We start from the raw sequence: 14,931 nt of genomic DNA, 5'->3' as shown, positions 1-14,931 counted from the left end.
ATATATAGCATTGAACCAGAGACAAAATAATATTCTATTAATTAAGTATTCTTTTATCTATGATTGAACACAGTCACAGCTCATAACACATCATAGTCCAAGTTTGAGGCTTATCTAGACAAGTGGATTCTTGAATTTAGCCATAGCTACATACATTGTATAATGTGTATCATTTCGAGTGTGAACCATTAACTGATCCAATGCAGTTTAAACTTGGACGGTGCATACTGTTCCAAGACCAGCCATTAAACATTGAACAGATAAAACCTATAATAATGCATCGAAGATTTTTTATTCATGCTTTGAGCTTTGTCGGACAGTTTTCAACTGTACAGTCGAAAACGGGAACTTTAGAGCCAGTCGCTTCCAACACAGGCGTGCAGTAGTTTGCTCCTGCAGGTCAGCTTTTGCAGGTGTAAAGACTGTTCGCCTGTCAGTCGAAAATGTCAGGTAAAAGGTTACATTAGTGGCTGAGACAAATGTATTGATTTTTCCCAAATGAACCTGATTAGAAAGGATGCTGAGTGCCTTTTGCTCAGTGCCACTTCAAACGAGATTTCATTTTGAACTGGATTAAATCCATATAAAGTCTCGTTTGTTATAATGTGTTCCATTTCAAGTTCAAGACACCAGCTGATTCAATTCAGTTTAAGCTCTTACTGAGCAAACGGCCCTGAGAAGGAAAACTTTGTTTTCAGTTATTCAGAGTAATAAGTTTCAGTGACTAGGGAGACTGGCAAGCATCATGGAATACTTTCAATTTAATTGTAAAAACACTGCATCAGGTTGGCGTTGAGTCAAATAATGAAAGCAATTTCAGCAATCTATTCATTGATTTAAATTGAAACCAAGGATATCAGAATGAAAATTATCAAAAGCTGTGCAAATTTAAATATAGTACATGAAGACTAGGGTGATACACATGTACAAATCATATTGAAAATTTTTGAAAATTCTAAACTTTAAAAGAAACAGGACTTGAAAAATGAAATCTATATAAATAAAAATCGAGCCTCAAATTTTGACATTCAATAACTTTTTTATGTGTGCACCGAATTCGATGTTATTTTTTAGTTGTGTTCGTTATGTTCAGGACCAGGTTTATGGCCTATCAAATTTATAATCTGACTTCAGGACTCTTTCCTACTGTCCTTCAAACGTGTAATCCTTATGGGAGAAGATTTGTGAGCTAGTCACACGCCGAAATAAAAATCAGCTGTTATAATCATTGCGTCATACAACAGGCCTTACAACAGAATTAATTTTCAGTAAATTATCTATTTTGCAGATGGATAATTATCTATATAAATATAATGCCGCATCGCGCCTCCTCAGGTGTGCATCCAGTCAAAGTTTGTCATGAGATGCATTAAACTATTTGGCGGTACGAAGTTCGCCGGGCCAGCTAGTTTACAATAGAAACCCCCATCATTCAACACCTATACATTGATATTTGAAAAAATTGAGAGGTAAATGAAGATCATCATCATCTCATGTGCAAGGATTGCCTGTTCCGACTTACAGCTTATAAAGTAGTATAGTTATAGAATAGATATAGTACTAGTTATAGTATTTGAATGCAAGTGACTTATTTAAATTTAAATTTCATACATAACATGTAGTTATTGTCATCTCTTAGGTGGCCTTCCAATTGATCTTCTACCTTCTGGTCTATAATTTAATACCTTTAGGGGAAACCTCTCTGCAGATATTAATTTTATATGCTCCTTCCATTGAATTCTGTATTCCTTGCTCCAGATGAAGGTAAATGAAGATTTAGTTCTAATTTAGTAAAAATATTAGCTTGGTAAGTAAGCCCACTGTAGAATTACTATTTTATGATAAGAATATATTTTGGACAACTTCCACTACGGAGAAATTCCAAAGTTCTAAATATTTTTCCTTCGGAAATATTAAACCATAATAATCAATATTCTATTGTTGTCCATTTTGATGGAAAATATTCTGGAAATATTTCATTCTTGTCTTCCAGCCTCAATCTCAGCCTAATAGCGTATTCTGGTCATCTTAAATCTTCTTCCCTCAAATCCAATGAATATTCACCGCCACCGCTGTCATAACAAGACGTGACAAGCAAGCCGATATCTGCTACTGCTTCGGAAATTTCCAGAATTATTGATTCTCTTTTCTGTGCCGCAAGACAAAACAGGAAAACAGAAGAAAAAGAACATGAATAAATAAGTGGGCTATATTTGAAGTGTATGAGGAATTTTAAGAGAATAGTGATTTATTCTGACTATAATAATATATTCTATGTCACATAAAATTATGAGCAAAGGTTTTCATTAGGGATTTCCTGCATTCAACAATTGATTGCGGCCGTATCGATGAAACTACACAAGTTTAAAATTCAGAGGCTGTAAACCTCCTCGAGTTGTACTTTTTTCATGTAATGTATTCTCAATAAATAGAAAATTAATTGGCTCTCCCTCTCCTCATAATTGTGGAAACTGACTCCATCTAAGGGTCGTTTGGTAGTAAGGCTGTGCAAAGGCTAAAAATAAACTTTCTACTCGTGATATTTTTCAAAGTTTTTCGATTAGTATATCATCAAGCTATCAAAATGGAAAAGTTTTCTCAGAAAAACATTTTTTTTCCGATCATTACTTTTTGAGATATGAGCGCCTGAAGTTTGATTTTTTGGGACAGAACATTTCAAATTCGGTAAGATATAAATCCATGAGATTTGGAGGATGGATTCTTCATTGTTGATCTAGTAAAACAAACATTTTCTAAAAATATCAATTTTTAAGATTCAATTTACTAAAAATAACCAAAAATAACTTTCAGTAGAGCTATTTTTGGTAAATTGAATAGCTTTCTCAAAAATTGATATATTCAGAAAATTTTGTTTTAATAGATCAACAATGAAGAATCCATCCTCCAAATCTCATGGAATTCTTAAATCTTACCGAATTTGAAATGTTCTGTCCCAAAAATTTAAACTTCAGGCGCTCATATCTCAAAAAGTAATGATCGGGAAAAAAATGTTTTCCTGAGAAAACTTTGAAAAATATTTAAAATATATAAAAATATTCAAAAAGAAAAAAAACTATGCACACAAACAAATTTTACAAAGAACAAGAACTTAGCCTCCCTGACTTTAGCTTAGCAAATACAGCGAATGATTATAGACTTCTTGAAGCCTAAACTGGACAATATGGATGACAAAAGTTATGCGATTCTATTAAATTTGTCCGTTTTGAACAATTTTTGACGACACTATAGTCTAATTTTTTAATATTCGTTATTAAAAACTAGTACTCACATGATTTTTTTAAATCCATTTTCAACACTGGATTTAAAAACCAGTAAACGCTCCACATGTGAGTATAGTTTTTAATAACTAATATTCAAAAATTAGACTGTAGTGTCGTCGAAAATTGTTAAAAACAGATTATTAACTTGAAGATCGTCATGGATAGTGGAATAGATGAGTATTCAATTTTTGTGATCTCTCACAAAAATAAAATATTGTCAATATCTGACACACAGATTGTTCAACTCAAATTTTAAAGATTATGAAAAACTCTTTATAATAACTATTCAAGAACTGTAGCCTACAAGTTAATCTGTTCTATCATCAAATTGGTGATATAACATTGAACAATCTCTAGGTGGAACCTATCCTAAAATATCGTTAAGTTCTCAAGTCTTGCACAATAATTGTAACCATCAATTTAGATCAATAATCTGTTCCATTTACTCTCATCTGCTGTTTTGGAACCTTCCTGAATCAGTGAAGATGCATCATTTAATTATACCATAGAGAAACAATAGCGTAAGTAGATATCCCATGGTATAGGGCGTTTATGTCGCAACTTTTAATGTTATCTCAAGCCGATTATTGTAGATTTTTACTGTTTTGGCCGGGTGAGATTGTATAAACGGCACAATATGAGAGACTGCCAGCGTCACATAGCCTTTATGAGAAAGAACTACGTGGACTATCGGCTTGAGATAACACAAAAAGTTATGACATAAACATCCTATACCATGGGATATCTACTTATGCTATTGTTTCTCTAAGATTATACCATGAATTTCTAATCAATTGAATGGATAGAGGAGCTGAATGAAGCTATCCATAAGGTAAGCTCAACTAACCTTAAGGTAGACTCAACTAACCATAAGGGAATACCAACTAACCATAAGATAGATCCAACTAACCATAAGGGGATACCAACTAACCATAAGGTAAATCCAACTAACCATATGGGAATACCAACTAACCATAAGATAAATCCAACTAACCAGAAGGGAATACCAACTAACCATAAGGTAAATCCAACTAACCAGAAGGGAATACCAACTAACCATAAGATAAATCCAACTAACCAGAAGGGAATACCAACTAACCATAAGGTAAATCCAACTAACCATAAGGGGATACCAACTAACCATAAGGTAAATCCAACTAACCAGAAGGGAATACCAACTAACCATAAGGTAAATCCAACTAACCATAAGGGGATACCAACTAACCATAAGGTAAATCCACTAACCAGAAGGGAATACCAACTACCATAAGGTAAATCCAACTAACCATAAGGGGATACCAACTAACCATAAGGTAAATCCAACTAACCAGAAGGGATACCAACTAACCATAAGGTAAATCCAACTAACCATAAGGGGATACCAACTAACCATAAGGTAAATCCAACTAACCAGAAGGGAATACCAACTAACCATAAGGTAAATCCAACTAACCATAAGGGGATACCAACTAACCATAAGGTAAATCCAACTAACCAGAAGGGAATACCAACTAACCATAAGGTACATCCAACTAACCATAAGGGGATACCAACTAACCATAAGATAAATCCAACTAACCAGAAGGGAATACCAACTAACCATAAGGTAAATCCAACTAACCATAAGGGGATACCAACTAACCATAAGGTAAATCCAACTAACCAGAAGGGAATACCAACTAACCATAAGGTAAATCCAACTAACCATAAGGTAAATCCAACTAACCAGAAGGGAATACCAACTAACCATAAGGTAAATCCAACTAACCATAAGGGGATACCAACTAACCATAAGGTAAATCCAACTAACCAGAAGGGAATACCAACTAACCATAAGGTAGGTAAATCCAACTAACCATAAGGGGATACCAACTAACCATAAGTAAATCCAACTAACCAAAGGGAATACCAACTAACCATAAGGTAAATCCAACTAACCATATGGGAATACCAACTAACCATAAGGTAAATCCAACTAACCATATGGAATACCAACTAACCATAGGTAAATCCAACTAACCAGAAGGGATACCAACTAACCATAGGTAAATCCAACTAACCAGAAGGGAATACCAACTAACCATAAGGTAAATCCAACTAACCATAAGGTAAATCCAACTAACCAGAAGGGAATACCAACTAACCATAAGGTAAATCCAACTAACCATAAGGTAAATCCAACTAACCATAAGGGGATACCAACTAACCATAAGGTAAATCCAACTAACCAGAAGGGAATACCAACTAACCATAAGTAAATCCAACTAACCAGAGGGAATACCAACTAACCATAAGGTAAATCCAACTAACCATAAGGGAATACCAACTAACCATAAGGTAAATCCAACTAACCAGAAGGAATACCAACTAACATAAGGTAAATCCAACTAACCAGAAGGGAATACCACTAACCATAAGGTAAATCCAACTAACCATAAGGGGATACCAACTAACCATAAGGTAAATCCAACTAACCAGAAGGGAATACCAACTAACCATAAGGTAAATCCAACTAACCATAAGGGGATACCAACTAACCATAAGGTAAATCCAACTAACCAGAAGGGAATACCAACTAACCATAAGGTAAATCCAACTAACCATAAGGGGATACCAACTAACCATAGGTAAATCCAACTAACCAGAAGGGAATACCAACTAACCATAAGGTAAATCCAACTAACCATAAGGGAATACCAACTAACCATAAGGTAAATCCAACTAACCAGAAGGGAATACCAACTAACCATAAGGTAAATCCAACTAACCATAAGGTAAATCCAACTAACCATAAGGGGATACCAACTAACCATAAGGTAAATCCAACTAACCATATGGGAATACCAACTAACCATAAGATAAATCCAACTAACCAGAAGGGAATACCAACTAACCATAAGGTAAATCCAACTAACCAGAAGGGAATACCAACTAACCATAAGGTAAATCCAACTAACCATAAGGGAATACCAACTAACCATAAGGTAAATCCAACTAACCAGAAGGGAATACCAACTAACCATAAGTAAATCCAACTAACCAGAGGGAATACCAACTAACCATAAGGTAAATCCAACTAACCATAAGGGAATACCAACTAACCATAAGGTAAATCCAACTAACCATAAGGTAAATCCAACTAACCAGAAGGGAATACCACTAACCATAAGGTAAATCCAACTAACCATAAGGGGATACCAACTAACCATAAGGTAAATCCAACTAACCAGAAGGGAATACCAACTAACCATAAGGTAAATCCAACTAACCATAAGGGGATACCAACTAACCATAAGGTAAATCCAACTAACCAGAAGGGAATACCAACTAACCATAAGGTAAATCCAACTAACCATAAGGGGATACCAACTAACCATAAGGTAAATCCAACTAACCATATGGGAATACCAACTAACCATAAGATAAATCCAACTAACCAGAAGGGAATACCAACTAACCATAAGGTAAATCCAACTAACCAGAGGGAATACCAACTAACCATAAGGTAAATCCAACTAACCATAAGGGAATACCAACTAACCATAAGGTAAATCCAACTAACCATAAGGGAATACCAACTAACCATAAGGTAAATCCAACTAACCAGAAGGGAATACCAACTAACCATAAGGTAAATCCAACTAACCAGAAGGGAATACCAACTAACCATAAGGTAAATCCAACTAACCATAAGGTAAATCCAACTAACCAGAAGGGAATACCAACTAACCATAAGGTAAATCCAACTAACCATATGGGAATACCAACTAACCATAAGATAAATCCAACTAACCAGAAGGAATACCAACTAACCATAAGGTAAATCAACTAACCAGAAGGGAATACCAACTAACCATAAGGAAATCCAACTAACCATAAGGGGATACCAACTAACCATAAGGTAAATCCAACTAACCAGAAGGGATACCAACTAACCATAAGGTAAATCCAACTAACCATAAGGGGATACCAACTACCATAAGGTAAATCCAACTAACCATAAGGGAATACCAACTAACCATAAGGTAAATCCAACTAACCATAAGGTAAATCCAACTAACCATAAGGTAAATCCAACTAACCATAAGGTAAATCCAACTAACCATAAGGAAATCCAACTAACCATAAGAGAAATCCAACTGACAACAACCAGGCCTTGCCAAAATGTAATAGGAACAATTAACAGTAGGTCTATTTGCTTCATAAACGTATCCAGAGGTGAAAGTGATACGTTTTATCGTCTATATAATCACTAAGTATTATTCTATTAACTATTTATTTACCTATATTCCATAGATATTCTATCTATCTATTTATTCTATTATCTATCCATTTAACTATCTATTTAATAATTATTCTATTTACCGGTATCTCACAATGAAAGAATATAGTAGTACCTGTAGATAGTACCTATACTGGAAGTTTTAATAACTGTTTCAAATTTGTATTATTAACAGCAAAAACTGGTTTGAAGAAAATTCGGTAATTTACCGTATTTAGGCCTACTGCATTTTCCAATAATCAATAATGAATAATGTACACACTTATGAGCTGATGTGACTTAGTATGAGTATAGAATATGAGGAATTTCTTCCTTCATCACCATCATAATAATCATAATATCACAGGAGAATTAATGTAGGCGCACACAGATCATAATCATCACCATCATAATATTCATAATAATAATAATCATCATCATATCACAGGAGAATTGATGTAGGCGCACACAGATCGTCATCGGACGGATCGGACGATTATATTTGATACATTGTTTTCAATTGGAGTGCGCATACATATCCGCATCAGGTATGCGCACTCCAATTGAAAACAATGCATCGAATCTAATCGTCCGATCCGTGCCGTCTGTCCGATGACGATCTGTGTGCGCCTACCTTTAGCTGGAATTATCGGAGAAGTATACACTGATGACATTGCAGAAAACTAATTTCTGGTCGTGTAAAATCAAATACAGAACTGATACAGCATGGTGTATGGTAGGCCTATATGGTTATGAATAATACTGGTAGCAAAGAAGACCTTGAAAAATTTAACGACATTGCCTCATTGAAAAAGAACTAGAAGAACTTTAGGGTAAGAAAATGTCTTAGGGTAAGAATACCTTGAAAATTACATCACATTGTCTTGTTGTAAGTGACACCAGTAAGAAACCAAAAAGAGCTAGAAAAAAAATTTAGGGCAACAAACTGCTGTCACCACATTTCTCAACAATAATTTCAAATTCAGTAGGATAAAATCAGATTACACTATTGATAATCCTCATCTTATGGCAGCCTTATAAATACCGGATGCTGAAGAAGACCTTGAAAATTGCATCACATTGCCTTGTTGTAAGTCACACCAGTAAGAAGCAAGATTTTAGGTGGATTCCGAACCATGAATGGGGTGAGCAGATGGAGTGCGATCTAGTGAGCTCACACTCATACAAAATTATTGAGAAACAAGTGCTTAAACTATTGGTGGGAAAAAGGACCTTGATGAACGTACCTACTTCTAACTCGCCGTAGTACTACTACAACCATTAGATAAAGTATATAAGTGGTACGAAACAAGGACATCTTAGAATTTAGGTGGATTCCGAACTACTAAACAAGTGTTAGGTGAGTAGATAAGGGATCTATTCAGTACAAGCACGCACACAATCTTCGATAATGCGCTAAAACTATTGGAGAAGTAAGCCTTGGACGAAGTATTTTTTATCAAGTAGACGATTAAGAATCGAGAAACCTGTCAGATTTTAGGTGGCTTCCAAACCACAGATCAAGTGGCAGGTGGACAGATAAAGGATCTAGTAAGCACACCAACGCAAAATTATTGAGCAACATACGTAAGTAAATATTTGTGGGAAAGAAAACCTTGAACCCACTTTTTAACAAGTAAATGAGTAAGAATCAATGAATGTGGTTCTTTTTAAGGTGGCTTCCAAATCACTGAACAAGTGACAGGTGACGAGATAAAGGATCTAGTACACCAACGCAAAATTATTGAGCAACATAAGCAAGTAGATATTTAAGGGAAAGAAAACCTTGAACCCACTTTTTAACAGTAAATTAGTAAGAATCAAGGAATCCGAACCCATTTCAGGTGACTTCCAAACCACTGAACAAGTGGCAGGTGACGAGATAAGGAATCTAGTACACCAACACAAAATTATTGAGCAACATACGCAAGTAAGTACGCATTTATTCGAAAGAAAGCCTTGAACCCACTTTCTAACAACTAAATGATTAGGAATCAATGAGTCTGGTTCTATTTTAGGTGGCTTCCAAACCACTGAATAAGTGGCAGATCGGCAGGTGGGAGATGAAGGATCTAGTACACACACCAACGCAAAATTATTGAGCAACATATGCAAGTAGATATTTATGGGAAAGAAAACCTTGAACTCACTTTTTAACAACTAGATGATTAGGAATCAATGAGTCTGGTTCTATTTTAGGTGGCTTCCAAACCACTGAATAAGTGGCAGATCGGCAGGTGGGAGATAAAGGATCTAGTACACACACCAACGCAAAATTATTGAGCAACATACGCAAGTAAATATTTATGGGAAAGAAAACCTTGAACTCACTTTTTAACATGTAAATGATTAGGAATCAATGAGTCTGGTTCTATTTTAGGTGGATTCCGAGCCACTGAACAAGTAGTAAAGGTGAGCATATGAGGGATCTAGTACCCACACACACACACACCTACACACAAACACATCAATCATTGAGCAACTCGCAACAACACATTAATTGCCTCCAAAAATAACTCACCTAAAAATGCACCTTCTTTATAGTAATTCCAATGGATTTTTCCTTTAAACCATTACACTACTACAACACTGTGGAGACATTGCTATTGTCAGCGGTGGGTGCTGGTTTTTCACCACGCGGGGGTGGTTTTCAAAATTTCGAATTTGACAAGAAAAGCCAGGGTGCACCACACGATTCCCAGTTGCACCCCTTCGACACTGCAAGTGGGTTGCCCAGCGATCCACTTCGATATTGTTGGTGCGCATGCGCAGCGTTCGGCCAATCGCGTGCCTTGTTGCAATGATCAATAGGACGTGTGACGTAAGCCGGAGCCAATACCAGACTAGGGCAACGTTTGGATCGATTGGCCCTATACAACGACAACTACAGAAACGGCAATGAACAGAATGAGAGTGAGAGAGAGAGAAAGGAAGAAAAAAGGAGATAAAAGAATGTGGTAAAAGAGAATTGTAATAACATTACTAGAGATCAGCTTCATTAATACAAGGTGAAATGAGAAAGGTGTAAAAAAAGTCAAGATGATTGATTGACTGAATTACTTTATTTAGGCCCTATGCAGATTACAATACATACAGGTTTATACCGTAGAGAAAAGATAGCATAAGAAGATGTCGACATTTATGTTCCAAATTTCAAGCCGATTTCTCAGTAACTCAAGCCGATTACTGTCGACAACTGTCTATTATAAGTGTTTTGTTGGGGTGAGTGTAAGAACGGCACAGTATGAGAGACTTCCAGCGTCACATAGCTTCATGAAAAATAAATACTAGGACTACCAGCTCGAGTTAAAATTGTAAATTGGATTAAAAATACTCCATGGGATATCTCCTAGTGCTATATTCCCTCTATGCTTATACGCAGATAGGTAGCTTACAACATGGCACACTTTTGATAAAATAGAAAAGTAAATATGAATTTGAGAATATAATATGATACAAGATAAAATCATAGAGAAACGATAGCATAAGTAGATATCCCATGGTATAGGGCGTTTATGTCGCAACTTTTACTGTTATCCCAAGCCGATAGTTCACATAGTTCTTTCCTATGCAGCTGTGTGACGCTGGTAGTCTCTCAAATTGTGCCGTTCATACACTATCACTCCAATAAAACAGTGAATATTGACAATAATCGACAGTAATCGGCTTGAGATAACAGTAAAAGTTGCGACATAAATTCCCTATACCATGGGATATCTACTTACGCTATTGTTTCTCTATGATAAAATGCAATAAAACTCCTATGAAATAATATTGTTTGTTTCTACACAAATTGGCGAAGGTTTGAACAGCTAATCGTTCATTCTTGGAAGAGGATATCCAAAAATATCCTCCCCTCAACTTCCTACTAAAAACAGTGGAAAAAGGGACGAACATAATAGTAGAGAGGGAGAGAGAAAGGGATATAGAGAAGAAGAAAAAAGGAGATAACAGATACTAGGTGAAGATTGGTAGGAGAGAATATAGTAATAATATTAAAATTAATAAAACCAATATAAAAACTTGTACCCGTTATTAAAAACTTTAAAATATTTTAACGACTAGAAAAAGGGTAATAAAGGGTATTATTTTTTATAAAGGGTAATACAAGTTTTTAAATTGTTTTTATTTATTTGAATGAAGTAGCCCATATGAGTGAAGTGATTTTTAATAATATCAAGTAGAGATCAGCTTCATTAATACAAGGTTGAATAAAAAGTTATGAGAAAGTTAAGAGAATACAGAGAAAGAGGAAAATTGAAAAGCTGACGTACAGACAGCTGTAGAATATAAACACGATCATTTTTTTAGAGAATTGTGTTCTGTTTATCAATTAATAAAAATAACGAACGAAGCTCGGTGCCCCGAAATTCTGATAGTGATCAGATACATTATATTAGTAGAAGTAGGCCTAGGATATAAAAATGGATGAATAGACCTAGAGATGAAAGATGGAGTAAAAAAGAAAAATAGAGGGGAAAGATAAAAATGAGAGTGAATAGAAGAATAATGATATCTGAATTCATAAAAGATTACAATTATTTACGATCTTTATTCATCATCGTACCAGATAATAATCACTGTACTAGAAATTCATGATCATACCAAACATTGTTTAATAAATTCATGAAGAATCACCAATTAACAACAGTTTTACATGAAAATGAATAAATAATTTGTAGTTAAATAATTGGCGTGGCTAGAAAAAGATATCTTGTGCTCTAGCCATGAGTTCAAAACATTTCTTACCTATATTTTAACATGATTTTAGAATTAATACAGCTCTTTATAATATAATCCAGACCAGTGCAATACAGATAGACAAATAAAAATAAAAAATCATATACTTAATGTAATATAATTAATCATTTATAATTAATCAGTCACTCCGTTGAGTGATAGAGAGATCTACCACTAATAAAATATATTTTCATTTCATTTCAACTTTGAGACATATCAGGTAAGAAGAAGGTAAGGTATGCAACGACTACACTACTAAAATGTATTGGATGATTAGAAATTCTATAAATAACTACAGGCAAGGACCGTAGACCAATGATTATAGAATGTGAAAGTCCTCATGTGCCGTAGATTACAGAGCAAATAAGGGAGAAACAGTAGCCTAATCAAGTAGGAGGTAGGAGCAAGGAGCCAACAGCTATAAGTGTTGGTGGGGGCTGGGGTATTTCATGTGCTACAATAAATCGTTGAATCATTAATGACTGCTGAAACCACAAATGGTCCCCAAGTAATCTCTGTTTCATTCTCGTATATAGTGGGTAATAGCTGAAAAATTAATGACATCCAATATCTAGATATCCCTGGGGAACTGTACTTAATTCACAACATAATATGTGCTCTATTTCGTATTTTTATTTAGAAAATACTATAGTGACTGTCATATTCTTGTAAAAGTCGTTAACATTTCGTATTTGTATTTAGGAAATGTATTTGTATTTAGGAAATGTATTTGTATTTAGGAAATGTATTTGTATTTAGGAAATGTATTTGTATTTGGAAAATTTCACTGTATTTAGGAAATACAGTGACTGTTGGTACTTTTTGGTGAGGGCTCCTCTTATTTATCTGGAAATTGGAAAATCAAAGTACAAATTTTTAAAAACTTTACTTTATTACTCACGACATGTTTCGACTTAATATTAGGTAAAATTGCATTAATACGTCAAAACATGTCGTGAGTAATAAAGTGGCGGTTTAAAAAGGATACTTTGATTTTTTTAATTTTCAGATACAATGACTATCATTGTACTTGTGAAAGTAGTTCAACACGATTTATTTTGTAAAATTGATTTTTCAAGACAAACTTAGATTGATTTTTGAAGTGAAATTGATATTGATTTATTTTTGCTGATGACGCGCACAAGATTTTAAAGTCAACCGAATATTTTTGTCAATCTTTTCAACAGATTGTCATTGATTTATAGAAGTCAAATTCGATTTATTTCTGCTGGAGTTACCCTCAAAAATTTATAACGTATGCATGGGTCATGGGAAAAATTAGGTTTTTTGTCAATCTTTTCAACAGATTGTCATTGATTTACAGAAGTCAAATTCTATTTATTTCTGCTGAAGTTACCCTCAAAAATGTATAACATATGCATGGGTCATGGGAAAAAATGAGGTAAGTGATCATACAAATAAATGCCAGTGTAAATGGGAAACAAACCCACGATTGGTACTATGATAAAAAGCTGAAATTGAAACGCTTGATTTTTACCAAGAATTTAACAGGATTACCTGATGTTGACAAGATTACTCAATTGGGAATATTTGTTGAAATCTGGAATATAATTGGTTCTATGAAATGTAAGCCTGTTTTTTCAAATAAGCCTAAGTTAGCTTCACCATCTATTAATAGCATTTCAGAATAACGTACAATCAATCAATCATCTTTATTCAAATATACATAAAAATGTACAAGAATGCGTCAATTATAAAATTTCTTAACAATATAACATGTCAGTCATAACAAACATTTATATAAATTTATATTACTTATCTAAAGGTGCGTACAGATTTACGCGCCGCAAACATGAGCAATTCACTTTTAATCAGCTGATGCCAAGCTTTTTATATCTATATCTTACCGTTTATGTAAAAATACAGATATAATCAGCTGATTAAAAGTGAATTGCTCATGTTCGCGGCGTGTATATCTGTACGGACCTTTATGGTCATCATAGATGGTTTTCCAGAAACTCATCCACCGAACTCATTATTTCAATGCTGAACGAATGATTCTAGCCGTATTCAACTCCTGAATGAATGAATAATATATGAAGTGTACTGAATAATCATAGAGCTTAACAGATAGATTTATAGCCCTAATCAATTCATAATGTATAATATTATCAAGTGCAATGGTTAATCGAGCTAGATAGATGGATTTAAATGTGAATAATACAGTATCATTTGTCGTTAACGCGGCAGACATTGATTTACACAGTACACAACAATTAATCCTACGACCAATCAATATTCCAAGGGATACATTTCGGATGACAAGGGATTATATGAGAGTGCAATCGAAACTCAATTTTGAATAACACGGGATTGTATGGGAGTGCACACACACACGATCAAGGCAACACTGTACGGTGATTAATGTTTGAACAAATCCTCGTCTCGCTTCAATTTGCGGCCGGGATTTGGAGGACATAGCGTTGCACACCAACAGTCATCACCCAACTCTCTTGGGTGCTCATCTCTATTCACTCCCATTCAGCTTTGATTTAATGGGAAGCACTGACATTGCTTATAAGGTATGGTGACAGTTCAACTTGAATCTCACTGCACACAGTTGAGAGACTACAGACAACCTGTTGATATTTGCAATACCCATTATTGGGATTGAAGCAATTTGCACCA

General features: G+C 34.7%; 1 protein-coding gene across 1 annotated transcript in view; it reads right to left on the bottom strand.

Moving 5' to 3' along the window:
• LOC111055580 (kinesin-like protein unc-104) overlaps nucleotides 1–14,931 on the bottom strand; it is a gene marked incomplete at its 3' end in the record, with an annotated part of 165,524 nt that overhangs the window by 133,054 nt on the left and 17,539 nt on the right.

This window comes from Nilaparvata lugens, chromosome 1 (genome assembly GCF_014356525.2).
Source record: "Nilaparvata lugens isolate BPH chromosome 1, ASM1435652v1, whole genome shotgun sequence".
NCBI classification, from domain to species: Eukaryota; Metazoa; Arthropoda; class Insecta; order Hemiptera; family Delphacidae; genus Nilaparvata; species Nilaparvata lugens.
This window is presented reverse-complemented; position numbering and strand designations above follow the sequence as displayed.